This window comes from Heliangelus exortis, chromosome 7 (assembly GCF_036169615.1).
Source record: "Heliangelus exortis chromosome 7, bHelExo1.hap1, whole genome shotgun sequence".
Lineage (NCBI taxonomy): Eukaryota > Metazoa > Chordata > Aves > Apodiformes > Trochilidae > Heliangelus > Heliangelus exortis.
In genome coordinates this window covers 18,175,365-18,194,467 of record NC_092428.1, presented here as the reverse complement: position 1 = coordinate 18,194,467, position 19,103 = coordinate 18,175,365, and the positions used below count along the sequence as shown (strand labels likewise).

The 19,103-nt window shown below is 39.3% G+C and overlaps 1 protein-coding gene across 2 annotated transcripts in view; it reads left to right on the top strand.

The window, feature by feature from the left end:
• CABCOCO1 (ciliary associated calcium binding coiled-coil 1) overlaps positions 1-19,103 on the top strand; it is a 152,226-nt gene that overhangs the window by 13,344 nt on the left and 119,779 nt on the right. The window lies entirely within an intron of this gene.

Genomic DNA, 19,103 nt, shown 5'->3' with positions numbered 1-19,103 from the left:
GAAGTTTCTAACACCCAATTGTCCTGAGTTGCTCCTAGTAGCAAAGGGGACCGCTGGAGATGGACAAACACATCCTCTTTTCCTCCACATTAAAAAAATAAATTCAAAATGAACGCTTTTCCACATTAAAATATTACACTTAAGTATGTATTTTGTCCACAGGAATCTTTGAAACGTTAAACTTTCATAGCTGGAATAAAGATTTGGGAGAGTTCTAAGTATTCGTGGGTATGGTTCTTGAGAAATAAGATGGTCTCAGCAGTGAGACTGTGATAGTCTCTGCTTTTCACAGGCTGATGTCAGGAACATTCCACTCCCTGATGCCTATTTATAAGGGCCCACAATAAGTATCAGCCATCTTTCAGCTTTCAGGAAACAAGTTGTCTTTTTACAGATGGGAAACTGAGGCCCAAGAAAAATGTCATTTTCAGTGTCATGGCTTCAGAAGGCTTACTGGAAAGACTGGCAATATCTTGATCAGATCTGACTCACAGTACCTTCCACTTACTCTTCCATCCACACTCCAAAAAAAGAAAGACTCCCCCCTTCCATTGAGGATTGTTGCTGGTAAAAGCTGTAAATGAAAGCTTTACTTTCTGCTCTTTACCTTCTTCTTCCATAGCTAATCTGGGGAGGCTTTTAGTGGCTCCATATTCCTATCACTTGAGTCCTGGGCACACAGAAAACCTCTTAGTGTTTTAAGTGGTAAGAGATGGGAGGAAGCTACAACCACAATCTCCCTGTTAGAATGAAGGAATTCTACCTTTAGCCAAGATCTTTTTACCTTTATTTCCAATTCTGGAATATGTATTTCTGGGAAACTTGCCTTGGACTGCAATTAGCTGCAGCTTCTGCTTTTTGGTTCTTTGCCAAGGGGTGAGTCTCTGCTTCCAGCCATGCCTTCAGACCTTAGGCACTAATGTAGCCTGTGTTAAGCTCATGTGTTGTGCCCTCCTGCATCCAGCTCTGTGGCACTGATGCATAGTCAGGTTGAGAGTTCATACATATAACACATGCAAAGCATTTAAAACTGGACTTCTTTTGTCTTTTTGTTGTATTCATAAAAATGTTTGAATGAAGGAACAATAAAAAAAAAAGAGTGGCTTGGTTAAAAAAGAAAAAATAAGTTTATAAAGTTGTTCCAAAACCTCTCTAAGATTCATCAAATAGCCTAATGGCAGAAGATTAGAATAAATGTAAAGACAGCTGAAATTCAGAGATAGTTATAAGATAGAGCCAGATGTATACTTCTATGCATTAAAAAGAATAAAATGCCCATTTTCTTTGCTGGAAAATGTGAGATGGTTTGGTTCTCAGACAGTACCTGATCTGGACTAGCAGTTGGGTTGTGCAGTGGCTTGAAGCAGAGACCTGAACAAAGTACAGCAGATGAGCTGGCTGGGACCCCCTGGAGATTCTGTGACACTAAGACACCTCTGAAACACATCTGTTTGGCTTATCCTGAATGGAGGGTGGGTAAGAATTTTCTTTTTGACTTAAGTTAGAACAATGACTAAAACACCTTTAATTCATCATCCCAAGATGTGCAAGCTACCTGGGTACTTCAGACAGTGAGGAGTAAGGACTCTCTCCAGCCTCTCCCAGATGCAGTTAAACCACTGGGGAGTCAAATTGTTGGAAGAACTGGATTTCTTCTGTGTGTTGATTTCCATCCCCAAAGTGTCAGAACTCACAGGACTCATTGACTGGGGTTTTGGTGCCTGGGTGTCAAACATGCTGAGAGTTGTAATCACATGTGCTACTGCTCTTGCCAATATGGAGCTGCTGGTACCCACCAGTAGAGCTCATGTCACAGGCTTCCCTTTAGTGTCTGTGCTAATAGGATCTCCCTCCTTTAGCTTGCTGTTTGTTTTCATGAAACTTGTAGGAATTTTTCTGTTCAATTGCTGCTGTAGTGCCAGGTTTAATTGACATTGGCTGTTGGGTATCCAAGTTATTAGGAGAGAAAACACTGGCAGCGATGGGCAGGCAAGCAAACATTCGCATACGATGATCACACAAGTCTTGTTTTCTTATGTGTTCTTTTTCCTTTTTCTAAAGCCAAAATGTTTCTGAACTTGGCATGAATTTCTGGAGAGCTGGCCTGAAACTTCAATTTCTTTGTCAAATCAACTATTAAAAGTTTTTCTTCCAGTTCCATCCAGTAGCCTTGGTTACTCTGCAGCACAGACTGGTAAACAGCTTGGTGAAGAGTGGGTCTTTTTTATTCCACCAGCTAGGAATACAGCTCCTGGTACAGTGCAATTCAAACAGCCTTTCCTATCTCAGAATGCAGACAGGGGTATCAAGCAGGTATCTTAGGAGAACAGTGTCAACTTCTGTGCCTCTTGCAATTTTTAAAAAACATTATTATTATTTTATTTAGTTTAAAGAGGCATACAGTTGGGCAAGAGGACAAGGAAGTAAGACAAAGAATTTGTTGAGTTAAAAAACCCAAACTACATCACGATGACAAAAGTATAGTAAAACCAAGATTCTACTTCATTCTTTCTTATAGTATGTGAACTTGATGATACTAAATAGAATAAATGTGGATTCAAGAAAAGGAACTACTGCTTTTGTTCAGTGTTTTGTAAGTCTGCTGTAAGTCTGCTTAATTAATTGCCAAGGAAGGTTACCAAGATTTACACTGCGATAGTTTAAAAGGGCTGGATAATTTAATGACTCATAAGACTTAAGCAATGTGAAAATTCATGCTTCAAAATGTCCATCGATAGCAAACCACTCTTCACTAAGATGTTCTTCCACTTTATAAATATCTAGACTTTGGCTTCTGTAGTAAGGCACAAACTAAAGACAGGATTTCAGGATGAATTGCTGAAAGCAACTTACATAATTCCTGCATATTATGTGCACATAATATATATATACATATCCATACATAATTCCTGCATATTATGTGCACAAGAATTTATTTAGGCTGTGAAGTTTGTCCTACATCTAATATTACCAGAAAGATAAGATTTTATCTTTAATTCAGACATTTAAACATTGTTATTTACATTTTTAGTGTTTTATCAAATTCTGTAAGGGGTCAGTCCAAGTAATCTCATGTATAAAATATATACAGTTCTCTTTTGGAGTACAGTGTTAATTTCATTGGGCCCCAAGAGTTCCAGTTCTCAAAAATAATGATTTGTGTCCTTATTTGACATGAAATAAAAAATGGAACTCTTTTGTAGTGCTTCTCATATAACCAGTTCCAGATGAAATCAGGAATGAAATGAACTTTACCATGTTTCTCCTTTTTATCAACTCCTTAAAACTTTCAGTTCATCTTAAGAGCAGTCAATCTTAAGTAACTTGTTCTTATGCATCCTTAGGTATAACAGACTGCTCAATTCTTCATTTTTCTAAACAGTCTGCTGAACATCTGGCAATTGGTTTTACTATTGTAAAATTGTTTTTGGGGTACTCATGTCAAGCCCTTATGGAATGTGGTTGTCTTTCCTGTAGTAGGTGTTTTGACAAATTACATTCTAATTCTGTGTGTTTTCTAATATTAGCTTGAATCTTTTCTGGAGGAGGCAGTTATTATGGGGACAAGAGCATTTAACTGCAATCTGTAAAATTAGGATAGCAATCATTGGGACTTGTGCTTGCCTCCTCATTTCCTCCTCCTATTAACCAATCTATAACTGAGACAAAGATAAAAGGAGATGAATCTGAGAAGATTAAGAGATCTTTTAAGGTGTCTCAGGATGGGGTGAGGGGAGGTTTCTTCCACTGTGAAACCTGTTGAACTGTCCCAGGTTCCAGGCCAGGTGGCATTCATGGCATATGAAGATAGGGAAGACACATGTCAAGCAGGATAAAAACATGGACAGAAGAGTAACTCAACAGCTATTCGAGATCAATGGTAGTCATATTTTATTGTGACTTTCATAGGAGTATTCCTCTGCCTACATATGTGTCCGACCTTTCTTTTCTGTTCAGAGTGATTGAGTGACAAGTAAATTTCTGCTGTTCCTGGAGATCATGGGAATATATTAAAACTTAATAACTGTTCGTCAGGGGGCAAAACAATATTTGCAATATCACACTACAAGCACCGGCTGCCAGTAGCTTCACTCATACATACTCAGTTTCTCTAGAGAGCCAGTCCATTTCACTGTGTTGTATTCAGAGGAGTGAAATAACTTATCCAGCTCAGATGCTCTAGGACATTTCTTTCTGTTCCTGCCCTCAGAAGGAAGAGATCTTGCATAGCTGTATTAACCTGTCCTGTTTGCTGATTCCAGCTTGAACAAATTTTGAAGTTGGTGCAAGACTCAACCCATCAAAGTCATCTATCTTTGTATCCACACTTATGACTGTGCATTCTAAAGAAGTCTCAGGTCACCGTTCACCAGACCCTCCCACAAGGTCCATTGCATAGAATCATAGAATTGGCTGGGTTGGAAGGGACCTCAGAGATCATCAAGTCCAACCCTTGTTCACCACATCTCCATCTAGGAAAATCCTCCTCAAGTAGGCCTTGGCTCTGGTGCAACAGAGATTTGTCATGGGATCTGTGTTTGCTTCCCTAAGGCTACCTTACATGATCAGTATCTGTGGCAACAAATTATACTTTCTGTGTGTCACAATGAGGACTCTGGAAACCTTTTCTGGCTTAATCTCTTCCAGTAGAAAGGGCACACTTGTTTAATCACAGCATCTCAGGCAGTGACTAGTATTCCCAGCATCAAAGTCCATGACTAGTTATGGATACCAGTTCCATTGACAGCAGCGTCCCACACTGGTGCTGATGTGTGTCCAGGAAGCATCCAGCCTTTCTCACCATCAGTATCTGTTCCTCTGCCTCAACTACCTGCCTCTAGGAAACGTATCTAGTAGTTTTTACCTGACCTCTTTTAATGAGGACGTGGCAGTGTATAAGGACACACCTTTGGATTTGTAAATTATTACATCTTTTTTGACCTTTGCACAGACATCTTTAATTTTCTGCTTCTGAGCTATATAATTACTGTTAAGTAAAGTGCCATTAGAGATGGTTACTTTGTGACCTGAAAGCACATCATCAGCACGCCAGAACATCTGACTTCATTATTCTGTCTCTATCTACACCTTTGTTTCTGTGTAGCTCCCTGAGATCATGGGAATATATCAAACCAAGTAAGTGTCCTTCAAGGAGCAAGACAATATTTGTAAAATATTGAATTCTTTGTCTTTTCACAAAATAGTTTTTTTACTTTATGTAAAAAGCTTGCTGAGATTTCAGCCCTGCTGAACATAAGGAAGGACATTATTTCCTTGCTGTCCTCACTTCCTAAGCAGCTAGAACTAAGTGAAGATCAAATGTTAGACTGCTAATAATTTTCCCAGGTTTCATCTGTCTGACTTACTAATTACACCCTTCAGAGTGGTAGCAGTCAGGTGACTTAAGATTGTCTATGTTTTCAATATTTAATGGGAATTTCTGGAGGTTTGTAGGAGCTTAGTTTTTAATGAAATTCACATAATTTTTACAGTTTTTGATGGTTGTGTCTCTAGAACTTTTCAAGTTGCAGTAGCAGTTTTTGATTGGACATCTAAAAATAGAGAAATTGCTTTGCTGCAATCAGTGTGTGGTTTAAGCTCAAATAGTTGGTGACAAAACCCACAGTATTATTTTGACATGGTTGGCTTTCAACACAAATAGAAAGTAGTCACAGCAACCAACTTTGAAGTAGTTCATAATATTGAGAAATGTTTGTCCTCTGCTTTTTGATCCTAAGAGGTTGGATCAGTTTGTGGCCATGGCACTAGCTGAGCAAAGGGTAACTTTGGAAGGGATTGGACTCATAATTTACTCAGTTTCATTGGTTTACCTGAGGTGGATGAAGCGTTATGCCAAGGAACATAATTTTCAGTGAGGTCTGACAAGAACTTCTTACACTGGAGCTAGACTTTCACTTTGTTACCTTCTCACAGGAAATTCGGTGAGCATTACTTTTTCCAGGAATAACCCAGGTTCCACATTCAGAAGGATTTTTGTTGTGTTTGTACAAAGGCAATATGAAATAAAGTAAAAAAAAGCTACGAGGATGCTATAGCAATACATAGGACTTTGCTATTTGTCACTGCTCTAATCTGATGATATTGACTCTTCACCTATAAAACCTCATGTTCTGCTGACCTAATTTTGCCTGATTCTAGCCCTTTCCCACCCTGCTTCCTTCCAAGGAAGTTCATGCATTCAAGGTGACACAGAACCTTGTGCAACAGCACTCTTGGGACCAGCTGCCATTTTAGTTCCCAAGTATGGGTGTAGTAAGTAAAATGCTTTGTTGCTCTCTTAAAGAGATGATGGTGTTTCAGATAATAAAATGATAATGCAAAAACTAGAGGGAAGAGCTGTCACAACCTAACTGAAAGTTCATTATGCTGCTTATACCACTACTGTAAAACTCTTTATCATGTGTCTGTAAATATGCAAATTAAAAAACCAGAGGTAATTTTCTATTTTATCTGCATGTAAAAAGATTGTGAAATTATCATCTCTTTCATAGTGAAATAACTTTAACCTGCATGGTGACCTTTGAATATGCAAATAACAGAGCTTAGTTGGATGGAATACATTTTGTTAATTGTAAAACGATAAGCAGAGAAATTGTGAAGAAAACAGGAATTCATTTTGAAGTAATCATAGTGGAAGGTTTATGTGATAAGGAAAAAGGAAACATTTTATATTTATGTGCAGGCTCAGAAAAATGATTGTCTACTGGTGTTCAAATCTGTGACTCTGCAGCTGTAATCAAAACCAGCAGGAGAATTTCTAACTTACATCACCAGCAGCAAACTCGGTGAATACATAATGCATGCCCAGAGACTTAAAGAATTTCAATAGCCTCTTAGGTAACAGGGTTTGTTTTTGTTTTTGTTTTTTTTTTCTCAGTTTGTAAGACATCTTTGAAAAAAGCTTAATGCTGTGACCATGACACTGTGTAATATTTAAACATTTTTCTGCAGGTCATAATAATAATTTTCTGAGAATGTAATGAACATAAGGAGAGGATTGGTTGCTCTTAGGCATAGCACAGGTTGGTTTAGCACAAACCTGTCCAGTCTCTTGTCAAGACAGGCATGCTGACTTGCAATTTTGCTGATGCCAAGCCTATACTCACCTCTCTGTGCTTGTCAGCACATGAACTTTTTAAATGACTGTGTCTTGATTTGGTTGTGTCTGTAAAGAGGAGAGTTTTGGATTCACTTTATACCTGGGACCCAACCAGAGAATTCAGTTTGCATCTCCAGGGATCTATAGGGGGAGTCACAAGCAGCTCTATTGTTCAAGGCCTTTTGGAGTGCTCCCATATACAGTACACTCCTAAAAAAATTTCATCCCTGATCTCAAGGGTGTAGGCAGCAGGTGGCAGGACCTGCCGAGTCAAGGGGAACATTGCAAACTCTCACTGTCATTTATAGATGACTTGCAAACACAGGTTTGGAAATAGCTGCTAATAATGCCTACAGAATGCAAAGCTTTTCTCAATAGATAACTTGCTTGAAGGTATAGCTAACAGCTAAGGTAGAATAAGTCTGTGTTCTTGGCCCATTTACTGCTGTCATACTATTCACTGGTAGAGATCCATGACTCGGCATAGCAGGCTTCAGTGTTATTGTAGTAATGATGCTTTTTATGCAGCTTGAGCTCTGCTGGATTATATATAAGAAGGGATAACAAAATCAAATTCAAACAATAAATCTGGGTGAATTCTAATAATGTCTTTTTATAGGCATTTACTTATTTTCATAATTTCCATATGCAAAAATGTAAATTAGAGTCAAATCTTTCTTTCATGTCTCATTTTCTTTCCAGTGTGTATTTAATCTCCATTGAGCTCTACCGTGACCAATTCAGATTTGTTGCTTTGAGACTGCATTGTTTGCTCTTTAATTCTGCTCTGGGAAATCAGAAGATAAAGCCTTTTTCTTTTGTCTCATTGGATCCTGCAAAACTCACTCTTTTTCACAGTAGATCTTTCTGGTTACTGCTTACTATGGAAGTTTTGACAGGAATTTAGACAGACTTGAAATTAAGATTCCAAGGGGCTGCAAGCATGCTATGTTTTGACTACTGCATATGAGTATTTTTAAAGGCTGCAATTTTGCTGTCAGTCAGAAATACATCAAGTGAACAAAATGTGGTTTCTCTGGCTAAAAGTGTGAAGGGTTTTGTCAAGGGACATGGACATTTTTAAAAAGGAAAACCCCTAAAGACAGGGTAAGTCTAAGTGTCTCGAAAGAGTTGATAATAATGTATGTAATTCTTGATGATATTTTGCTGTAAATACTTTTATAACATTCATATATTCCATGCTATAAAGAGAAACCTATTAGGTTGCTGTGTTCCAAGGGATGCAATAAAGGTGTATAGAAGTGGAGGAAATTGAATTCTAACACTTAGGCAAATTATGGACCATTTGTTGAAACTGTCTCTTTTTTGTACCTACTCTGGTACTGGTCAGGATGTTAGTGCAGAAACTTCTGAGCTGCTATCTCACAGGTCACAGCAGTTGACTTTTCTATGATTTTCTAACAAAATCTTCCCTATAGTTTTCATTCCAGAATTCAGTACTTCTGTTGTTTACCTGGTGTTTGTAGGCATCCAGATCATAACAATATCACGAAGGACTTGGGGCAATTTCAGATGTAGGCCAGACACTGCTCTTTTCACTCGTGGAGTGCAACTACCTCTTGACATCAGTTCCTAACTGAAATCAGTGGGAACTGTTTAGCTTACATATTTCCTTCTGAATTAAATCTGTTAGAAATTACAAAAGTATCCAGGCCTTGTGGTTTCTGGCATAGAAGAGCATGTGATTCTGCTTGGAAATTTTCTGCACTTCCACTTGTGTAAGGACTGCAGAGTGAGGTCAGCTCCTGGAAGATCACAACTAACACACACATTGAGTTTGTAGGTGCCAACACTGTTTTGCCTGGATCAGGAACACCAGAAACCATCCTGCCTCTTAAATTGCATAGATGTTCACATTTGAATGTCTGAAAGTTTTGGGGGGCACTATTTAATTTATTATTGCTCTTCAGAATAGCCTTTGCAGGCTGTTCTACTTCACTGAAGTAGAATCCAGCTACCCATCTGCTGCTTTGTGTACTCCTGAGAGTACAAGCAGAGCTATCTGGACAAGAGCAAGCTACAGGGGTTTCAAGTGTTAGGATTCTGCACAGATAATCCTCAGGAATCTTCAATGGAAATTTTATTTGCTGTGCTGGAGAAAGCATTGCTAGATAAATACCTCTGTGTCGTATCTTGTATTTCAGATGCCTTGGCAAAAAAAGGTCATTGCAGAGATGGTTGTGGTGGTGTTTGGATTGCTGCTGGTAGAAAAAAATTATGTACTTTTATTCATTTTTGTGTTGCAAAGATAGAAGTTGGAAACCTGAGCAGCACAGTAACGTGATTCCTTCTGGGTTCTGGGAAGCATTCATGCACCAAAAACTCATTCGTAGCCTGATACTGGTAACAGACACCCCAACAGCAAAGTCGAAGCCTGCGGAGTTCCAAATCTAACAGACTGAATTCACTGTTGGTATCTACTAATTCCTAGACATGGACCAAAGTAGGAGCCTGTCCTAAGAATGTGTGAAAAACTCAGTTCCCTATAGCACCAATTTTCTTTGGGTTTCTACCAGCAACAGGAAAATATGTGAGGGAATCAATTTGTTGTTGCTGTTCCTAGAATGAAGCTGTACTGCTGAAGAGGGAAATGTGAAGTGTCATCTTCCCACACATCTTTGTCTCCTCACTATTCCCAAACACTGCCAGATCTTGTGTGGTTGCTGAATTGGATGATATTCTCATTCATTGCGAAAAAAGAGGGAATATCTTCCTACAGGAAACCAGGGTTAACTTCAGAGAAGTTATGTCCCACCAGTGTGCTCATTTACCTTTTCACAATAGAAGAGATAATTTTACCTCTGCAGCTGCAGTGTTTTTAATGCTTGCCATTCCTAGATATAAAACATAGTCATGTGCTAACATCTCTTGTGATGGAACTGAGAAGCAAACATATTCTTATGCAGAAACACTGTGTTAAAAATGGGAATGGACTATTACAGGAGTTTAATAGAAAAAAATCCTTTATACCACCATATGGTTGTGATATAACAAAAAACATTTTCCTGCCAAGAGATTACGTTACAATGGCAGGCTGCCAGTAGCTTCACTCTTCCTCGTTTCACAATAAAATTATCCAAAAAGGATTCTTTGGCTGAATCAGGCAGTTGCTTTAAATGGATGCTATTGGCTGGTACTCATACATACTCAGTTGCTCTAGAGAGCCAGTCCATTTCACTGTGTTTTATTCAGAAGAGTGGAAATAACTTATCCAGTTTAGATGCTCTAGGACATTTCTTTCTGTTCCTGCCCTTAGAAGGAAGAGATCTTGCATAGCTGTAGCCATCTGCCCTGTTTGCTGATTCCAGCTTGAACAAATTTTGATGTTGGTGCAAAACTCAACCCATCAAAGTCATCTATCTTTGCATCCACACTTATGACTGTGCATTCTAAAGAGGTCTGAGGTTCTCCAGACCCTCCCACAAGGTCCATTTATTCACCACATCTCCATCTAGGAAAATCTTCCTCAAGTAGGCCTTGGCTCTGGTGTAACAGGGATTTGTCATGGGATCTGTGTTTGCTTCCCTAAGGCTACCTTACATGATCAGTATCTGTGGCATCAAATTATACTTTCTGTGTGTCACAATGAGGAGTCTGGAAACCTTTTCTGGCTTAATCTCTTCCAGTAGAAAGGGCAACTTGCTTAATCCCAGGGTCTCAGGTAGTCACTAATATTCCCAGCATCAAAGTGCATGACTAGCTATAGATACATGGTTCACTGTTAGTGGGCTGGAAGATCCACTGTGAAAAAGAGTAGAGTGATGCTACATAGAAAGATAATTATAAGATCACACTTTGTCAAAATCAGAGAAGTTTTAGGCTGAGAGGCACAACACCCTGTCCTTTGCGTAATTAATTACTGTCAGAAAGGGATTTATGAACTATTTGCAGGCAGTCTCATGTTTACCTGAATGTAAGGGCTTGGTCAATACTCTGTTGTAGCCGTAGGTCAGCATGAATAAGAACCTGCCTACTATTGACTTTGGTGGAACTTTTGTCTGGTGGATTGGGATGATTCTAGAAGAGCCTGACTATGCAGCTGTGTTTGTGCTCTGTATATGAATCTACCCTACCCTCTGTTGTCTCCATCTCACCATGACTGAAAATGTGATGATAGACAAATTGAAAACTTGCTGAATCACTTGGTTTTCAGGCAAGCTATGGTGCATAGAAGAAGTTTTTATCTTGTAAAAAACTCCCAAAGGAAAATAGGGGCCTTACATCACATTTAAGTACCTTAAAAATTTTTTCTTGAGACTCAGACCTGATTCTAAACCAGTGACGTACATTTTTTTTTCTTCCTCTCCCCACAAGCGAGCCTGAAAGTGCAAGTAAATCATATTTGAATGCAGTCAGAGCCCAGAGTGGATGAGGCCAAAGAGGTCTTATTAAGGGAATACAGAGAAGTGGGGAAAGCACTGGAAAACTGGCAGAGCTGACCTCTTCTGTCTTCTATTTTGGCAAGGGGCAAGGAGTTCACCTCCTTTGGGTCAGTCTTCCACTCTGGCTTCTCATCAGTGTTTCATAATCTCATGTTCCAGTTGCAAGTTGCTTTTTTGGATAGACTTGTCCCATTTGAAACACAAAGGGGGTCCTGCCACTGCAGTTTGTCCTTCCTGGGAAAATTTCCAAGCACAAGTAAATCTGAAGAGTTTTGAGCTCTTCTGGTCTGTTGTGCACTAAAAAAAGATATCATTGGATAATTCTCCTTTCATATTGTAGGAGTCAGCAACAGAGAAAAGAGGGTTTCAATAATCAGTTATGAACCACCAAATGCAAATCTAATTTTTTCACAGTTAAAGATAGAAACAGTTCTCTGATCTTGCTTTTTAGAGTCAGGTTATGTGGTTGTCATTCATCAGGCAGTTAGGGAACACAGCTGAGTTAATGCAACAACACACTGTGCATCTCTTTTTCCTGCTTCTTCTGCTTTGTTTCCTGCTGAATTAGTAAATTTACTCAAAGAGCTACTGACTGCAATCAGGTGAGCCCCATGAGCAGTAAGAAGAGAAGGAAAGGGAGGAGCCTAATTAATAGCCAGCTGGGAGGGTGAAAATTCTTCCTGTTATAAGCCAATTGGATTAAGTCACATACTTTTGTGTCTGTAGTCTTGGTCTCAGATACTGGATGTGACGTGGAGTTCCCTGCCATGGTAAGAATATTTTCTGCTTTCCTGTGTTGATGATAAAGTTGTGAATTCAGGAGCTGGTTATTTTGAAGTTTTACTACATCTTTGATCAGGACAGACTCAGAAGGTACAGAGATGCTGTTAGTCACATGTGCAGTCTCACAGAGAGGAGAAAGGGGTGACAAAGGAGTAGTTCACTACCTGCTAAGTTAGCTGCTTCAGGAGTGTTTATTGATATCTTGAAGGCAGCAGAGAATAAGATGCCTGCTTCTAATGCCACTGCCCTGCTTGAGTCTGTCCTGAAGGTTTCCCCATCACAGGAGAGCTGTCTGGAGTATGATAAGCAGGGCTGGTGTATCCTACCAGGTCTGAAACATTGAAGGTGTATGGTGTGAAGAAGTGCATGGCACCTCAGGGCTGTGCAAAATTGAGCTGAAGCTGTTCCAGGCACTATCAATTATAGTAGCCCCAGAGCTAACAAAGCCTCCTGCCTGCCCTGGAGTAAGCTGCATGTGCATGTCCCACTTCTAAATGTCCCAGCAGCTTTCTTCACTCCCTGCTTTCCTCCCACAGCCCATGGCCTTCTTCTAAGTGTGTATTTGAGCAAAGTGTTTCTAAACAACATCCAGTATATCTGAAATGAAGCTAAACATTTGAAAAAGACATGGTCTGTCACTGTATCCTTGAATTGTGCAGATAGAGGGCCTGGCTAAATATTCTTGTACATAGCTGAGTTGAACCTTCCTATGGTGTTGGCTCTTTTCCCACATCCCTTGTGGCTATTTGCTTCTCCTAACAAAGCAGTATCTCAATTCACAGTGAAACTGGCTTCAACCAGGATAATGGTGCTCATGCATCATTTTCTGTTCTTAACTGGTGTTCCCAAGCGCTGTGAGATACACAGTGGGAAGGCAGTGATGCTTGGGCTCTATTAACTTTTATTTCTAGCTTTCATTTAGCTTCAGGTCCATCTTTCAGAAATTACTAAGTGATAAGGAATCCTTGTCCCTAAGGCTTTTTAGAACAAGGTTGTGTAGGAGCAAGGTAAGAGTAGCCTCTCAGGATACAGGTGGAAGGTAGAAAGGAATTGTAAGTTCTGTAGGTTGCCATTATGACTCAGTAAAGGAGTTGCTTTTTTTTTTTTTCCCCCTTCTTTTTTTTACTTAATCACTTGTAAGGGGGTAAGATGCTATTTTCCATTAACCTGTTCAGCAGTGACTAATTCTAGAACAAATCTTTTCATGCTCTAATTTGAGTATAACATTTAGTATTGTCTTTGCTGCTGCTTAGGCCTATGATCTTGCAAGGTGCTTATAATAGCTGTTTGGCTAAATCTTCAATTGTGCTGTGAAAGTGAGGAGTGTGTGTTCTGGGGCTGCGTTGCTTTTGTTCTGGGCTTTTGGGGTTTTTTCCCCTTGGCAGTGGAAGGGTACTATAAATCTGAGGTAAGGAAGTAGCACATGCACCAAACAGTTGTTTGATGACAATAAAATAAGCCTAAAGCATATAAATAGAAAGCTGCACAATAGAAATTAGATTATAGGAGGCTAGGCAGTGTAAAATTCTGAAAGTGGAGTGCTTATGGTGCCTCAAAACTCAAAGGACATATTTTATGCTTTGTCTCGGTTATGCTATCTTAAAAATCCAAGAGTGGCTCACAGGCTTCACACCTTTTCTTTTAAGACCTAACAGTGCTATGGGAGAAATGGTGGTTTTTCTACTTCAGGGTTATTTCTAGTTCCTATTAGTAACTAGAATCTCAGTGCAGCACAGTGATGTTGGTCTTCCAAAAAGGTTTGTATGTTGTGTTATGTGAATAGTTGGTGCTACTGCACATCTGTTGAGACCACAGTGACAGACTCCCTGAACTGCAAAATGGAAATCTGATGAAATTTGTTATTGGAAATACTTCCATAGAAAAGCCACTTTGAAAACTAGCTTAGGAGCATTCAGTTCCTGTGCTGTTTCCACAGAGTTCCCATTTTCTTCCATTTTCTGTGCTTTAAAAAGAACCTTGGCTGCAGAGCTAGGTAGAAGAACAACTTGATATAAGAAAGTTCTGCCTGGGATGACTTGTATGGAGGTAGATGCAGAAACATTTGGTGCAAATTAAAATATGATCAGTTAAAGGTTTTCTAAAGGAGGTGTCAGACTTGCTCAGTTCAATTGATTCAAACTAAGAGGCTTCATGTAAGCTATCCCATCTATGGAAATAGAGCTTTAAAACACAAGTGTACTGCCTTAAAGTTTTTTCTGGAAGTAACAGTCCTGTTAAGGAAAATTGCTGCAAAAATCTTTCCTGTTCTTGTTCACTTTCAAAGGATATTCTTTCTCACATCCAGCTGATGAAGTGAAGGGAAAGACTAATTTTTGGACTATGTTATTGGGAACTGTGTTACATGGTATTTTCTGAGGGATTGCTCTGTGGCATTAAAGGACCACAGTAAACCTCCAAGAGGTGAGAATAAAGCCTTTTTAAAGTCTAGTTTTATGATGTTGATTTTCTCCAGGCCAGCCCACTTCTTGTATTTCACTCCCTCTTTCCGCAGTGGAAAAATTGATGTAGCTGGCCTTTTTTAATAAGGAAATGGCCTTGAAATCATCTGATGGGAATAGTGTTGAGGTAACACACTTGGGAGAAAATAAAGAGCCTGTTTGAAACTTTCTTCTTGTCCAGTTATGAATCCTTTTGAGAGCCCTAGAAAATCATATCTTAACAGATTAAATCTTCATTTCAAGTGGCTACAGATTGGCTACTGTGGTACATGGGCTGCAGGCAGAGAGTGAGGGTTCAATGTCTTCTCCAGGAGTAGCTGAGTCTCACAGTCTGTTCCTTCATTATAGTGTGTGTAGGCTAAGCTTGCTAGACAGCCCTTTTATTTTAAGAGTTTTGATGCTTACACATTAACTCAGCCTTGCTGAGTGTAATATACAGCTATCATTTAATTTTCCAGCCTTTAAAAAGTCACTTAAGTTTATTGTCTTTTGGTATAAGGTGTCTCATTCTTCTTATATTTCAAAGGGATTGTCCCACTGCAAATCTTTCTTTTGCACCTGCATGCTTATTGTGAGTTACACTTACTGCTGATTTTAATTATTTTTTACCTGTGAGGTTTTTGGGGCATTGTCTTTGCTACTACAGTGAGGCCCAGAGTCTTCCTGTGCAGGAATTAATGTTTATAATGAAATTGAAAGTCAGCATAAGTAAAACCATAATTGTATCTGAATCCTGTGGAAAAGAACCCAGTGCCTTGAGTCATATTAGCTTTTAGTTCTCAGCACTGATCATTAGAATAATGGTATCAAAATCTGAACCTCAGGTGCATGGATCTGTCAGAAGTGCAGGTTCTAGGATATGTTAATGGAGGTTTTAAAGTGTCTTTAGTCCACTGCATTTGTGTGTGCCTGTTTCTCTTATCTAAAATTGCCTACTTGCTGATTTACTTGGGCTTCTCTCCTGAACATCTTTGACATATTTTTGCAACAATCATTGGTCCATTTTCAGCAGTTGTGGTGAGTCTTAATTGGTCTCTGTTTGCAGCCATGATATCTCTGCCTTGTTAGACATATCCAAGGAAACTGCCTGCCTCTGTACTTTAGGTTTCCCCACATTATTTGTTCCTTCCCATTGGTTCTAATACTTGAAAAATGGTATTAGGGAGCAAGGTGTAGGGAAAAAAATAAATACTGCAAAATATAATGGTATAGAATTGGGATCAAGATTTTGTAGGAGGCATGTGTGTTTTCTCTGTGCATGTCATAAAGATTATTGTAATAAATGCTCTTCAAATATTCAAAAGAACCTTGCACTTTTATTGTAGTATTCACAGAAATCACAAAGTTAGGAGTTGGAAGGGATCTTGAAAAGTCATTGAGCCCAACTCCCCTGCTAGAGCAGGGTCACCTATAGGAGGTCATGTAGGAATGCATCCAAGGAGGTATTGAATGTCTCCAGAGAAGGAGACATGTCTCACTCTACAGCCTCCTTGGGCAGCCTGTTCCAGTGCTCTGTGACCCTTAAAGTAAAAAAAATTGTCCTCATTTTTAAATGGAACCTCCTGTGCTCAAGTTTATGTCCATTGCCTCTTGTCCTTTCATTGGAGACAATTGAGCAGAGCCTGGCACCATCCTCCTGGCTCTTTCCCTTCACATATTTATAAATATTAATGAGGTCACCCCTCACTCTCCTCTTCCCTAAGCTGAAGAGACCCAGGTCCCTCAGCCTTTCTTCATAAAGATGCTTTTCAACTCTCTTAATCATCTCGGAGGCCTGCACTGGACTCTTTCAAGAAGTTCCCTGTCATTCTGTATCATAAAAGGTTTTGTCCTTGTTCTGTGTGTGTGCCATCAGACTCTACAGGGTTACAGAGTATTGGGCTGTAAATAAATACATCCATTGCAATCAGCTCTGGCTTCTTCAAAGCGTATTGTTATCCTTTGAAACCAATCTTAGTATGAATTGATAGTGGTATAAGAGAGCCTGGACTCTAGACTGGTTGGTTTAAACTTTAAGGAATATAATTCAAAGAAAATACAGCAGGACAATCTTAGTTTTATTATCTGATTTCATGATAAAATTCTGCAAAATCACTGCTTGATTTGTCTGAATGTTTGTGGATAGCTCCAACGTGGCATCTATTGGTCACTTAAGGCTTTCCAAGCATCCCTTTATAACCACCACTATCTTTTGATTCCATTAATTCTTGTCACCTTTCTCAAGCCTATGCACCGCACATTGTAAAAGTTGCAAAAATTTACATAACACAGTGGCAAGTGTATTTGTCCTTCTAGAACAGACTCCACTGCAGCAAAAGTACATTGTAGTGTAGAAATCACCATAGTAACTACTCATTTCTTATTGATTAGATGGATGAAATTTCTCATAATATACAAGCAGAGTAACTGCTGGCATGTGGCTTCAGGCTACCCCTGTGGCAACTCTTATGCATTCTCTCCTTTTTTTCCATGTAAGAGTTTTTTTTAATGAATTAATATTCCTTGGATTAGATCACAATATAGTCTTTTCTTCCACAATGGAGCTTAAATTTTAAGTAAAACATGATATGCAGCTCACAAGGCAGAATATTAAGTAATTGGCTTGTTATTGCATCAGGACAATGAGATTTCACCTCACCCTGAAACCTGGAAGTAGAAAGGTGAGGGAAAGAAGAAAGTATTCTCCCTTTCCCCATTACTCTGGGACGATTGGCCTTTAATGAATAAACCAGTATTCTAGTTTGGCTGTTGTGATAAATCTTTTTGGAAGGTGCTTTTTAAACCATTAGAACTGATTGAGAAAATGAGTCCTGGTTTTGTTTCTCTAGTAATACAATACAGGCTCTGTAATGATCTTCAGCAGTGGCATTGTGAATGCTTACTGAAAGCAGGATTAGGGCTCCAGTGACTAATGGTGTCAGACAGCTGTCTTGTTTCATGTACTTGGTTGCTGAACATTCTATTGTGTCTTGCAGTCCTGAAGGATGCTCCAGCAAGACTACCAAGACTGTTGTGAAAGCTCAGCTTTTTGTGGATTCTATTGGGAGAATTTGTGAGGAACTATTAGGAAGGGTGCTAGATAAAATTAAGCCAAGTGCGTTCTTCAAATGTGAAGCAGCAGTTTATTCACAAATATAAACCAAAAGAACATCAAGACTCAACCAGTTTTGTTTGGTTTGTTTTTTTGAGGTTTTTTTAATACTGTAAATCTGTTCTAATGCTATTTTGGAGTCTTCTGTGGGGTCTAGGTGTTGGCTGGGATTATATATCTCCTGTGTGATTATTTCAGGATGATATTAGTTATGTGTGTAGTAGACTGAAGATTTTGGAGCAGTTTTCAGTTCAGATCTTTGAAGCAGCTATCACAGATGCTATACAGGCCAGTTTTATTTGGCTTGGAGGCCTTTTGCCCAGCTTAAAATGAAAAAATGCTGGATTAGGGAGTCACATTGTACCACCATTCAGCTCCCCCTATTTTTACATACAATCTGACAGTCTCGTGTCATACTTTGTCTGACCATTTTTGAAGGAGGTATTAATCCACAGGGCTCCCAGAAATGATTCTGCTGTTTTGGTAAGCTAGTTCTTCACAGAAAGACTGCTTAGGAAAACCCTCTCTCTGTAGAAGGCTACAAACAACTGGAGCAAACTCTGGCAGTGGTAGATACCTTCTGTCTTCAGCAGAAAGAAATGGGTTTGACTGCTCTTAATCTTTGGCCTGAATTCTTGTGTGCTTTTTTGAAGACTTTCACCAGCAGCCATGGGAAGATCAGTGTTCTGTCTGTGGTGTCTGTGTACTGAGATCTACATGGTGAGCTCAAAAAGCAGCCAGAAATGGAGGCAGGAAAAGAACAGCAGTACTTAAGGGATGAGGTAAGAGTTTAGGTTGATAAATTAAGTTTTTAATACAGCTGCATTGCTTTCCACTTCACCACTTTATCTAAATCTAAAGGGAAAAGACAGGACCCAAATGAGTTCAAATTAAGCAAAGTTTGCATAGAGCTTTTTAGTCACCTGCCTGCCAGACCCAGGACTGCTGGAGTTCCTGTATTAGCAGCTTGCTGGAGATTGTTGGAGTGGAACTGGCTGACAAGAACTCTACCAGTGCTGCACTGAAGGGCCAGAGAAGATCTTTGGAACACAGCTCGTGTGTTGTTTTCTCTGTCATTAATGTCTATTCCATTAGGAGTCTTCATCACTGTATTTCACTGCTGATGCATTGAGCTTCTTGTACTTCAGCTATCATGAGCTCTCTTTATTACTTCACTATTACATGTTAGGAGCTACCTATTTTCCTTCCTCAGAAAAGGAACAATAGGGTTCCTACATCATAAAACA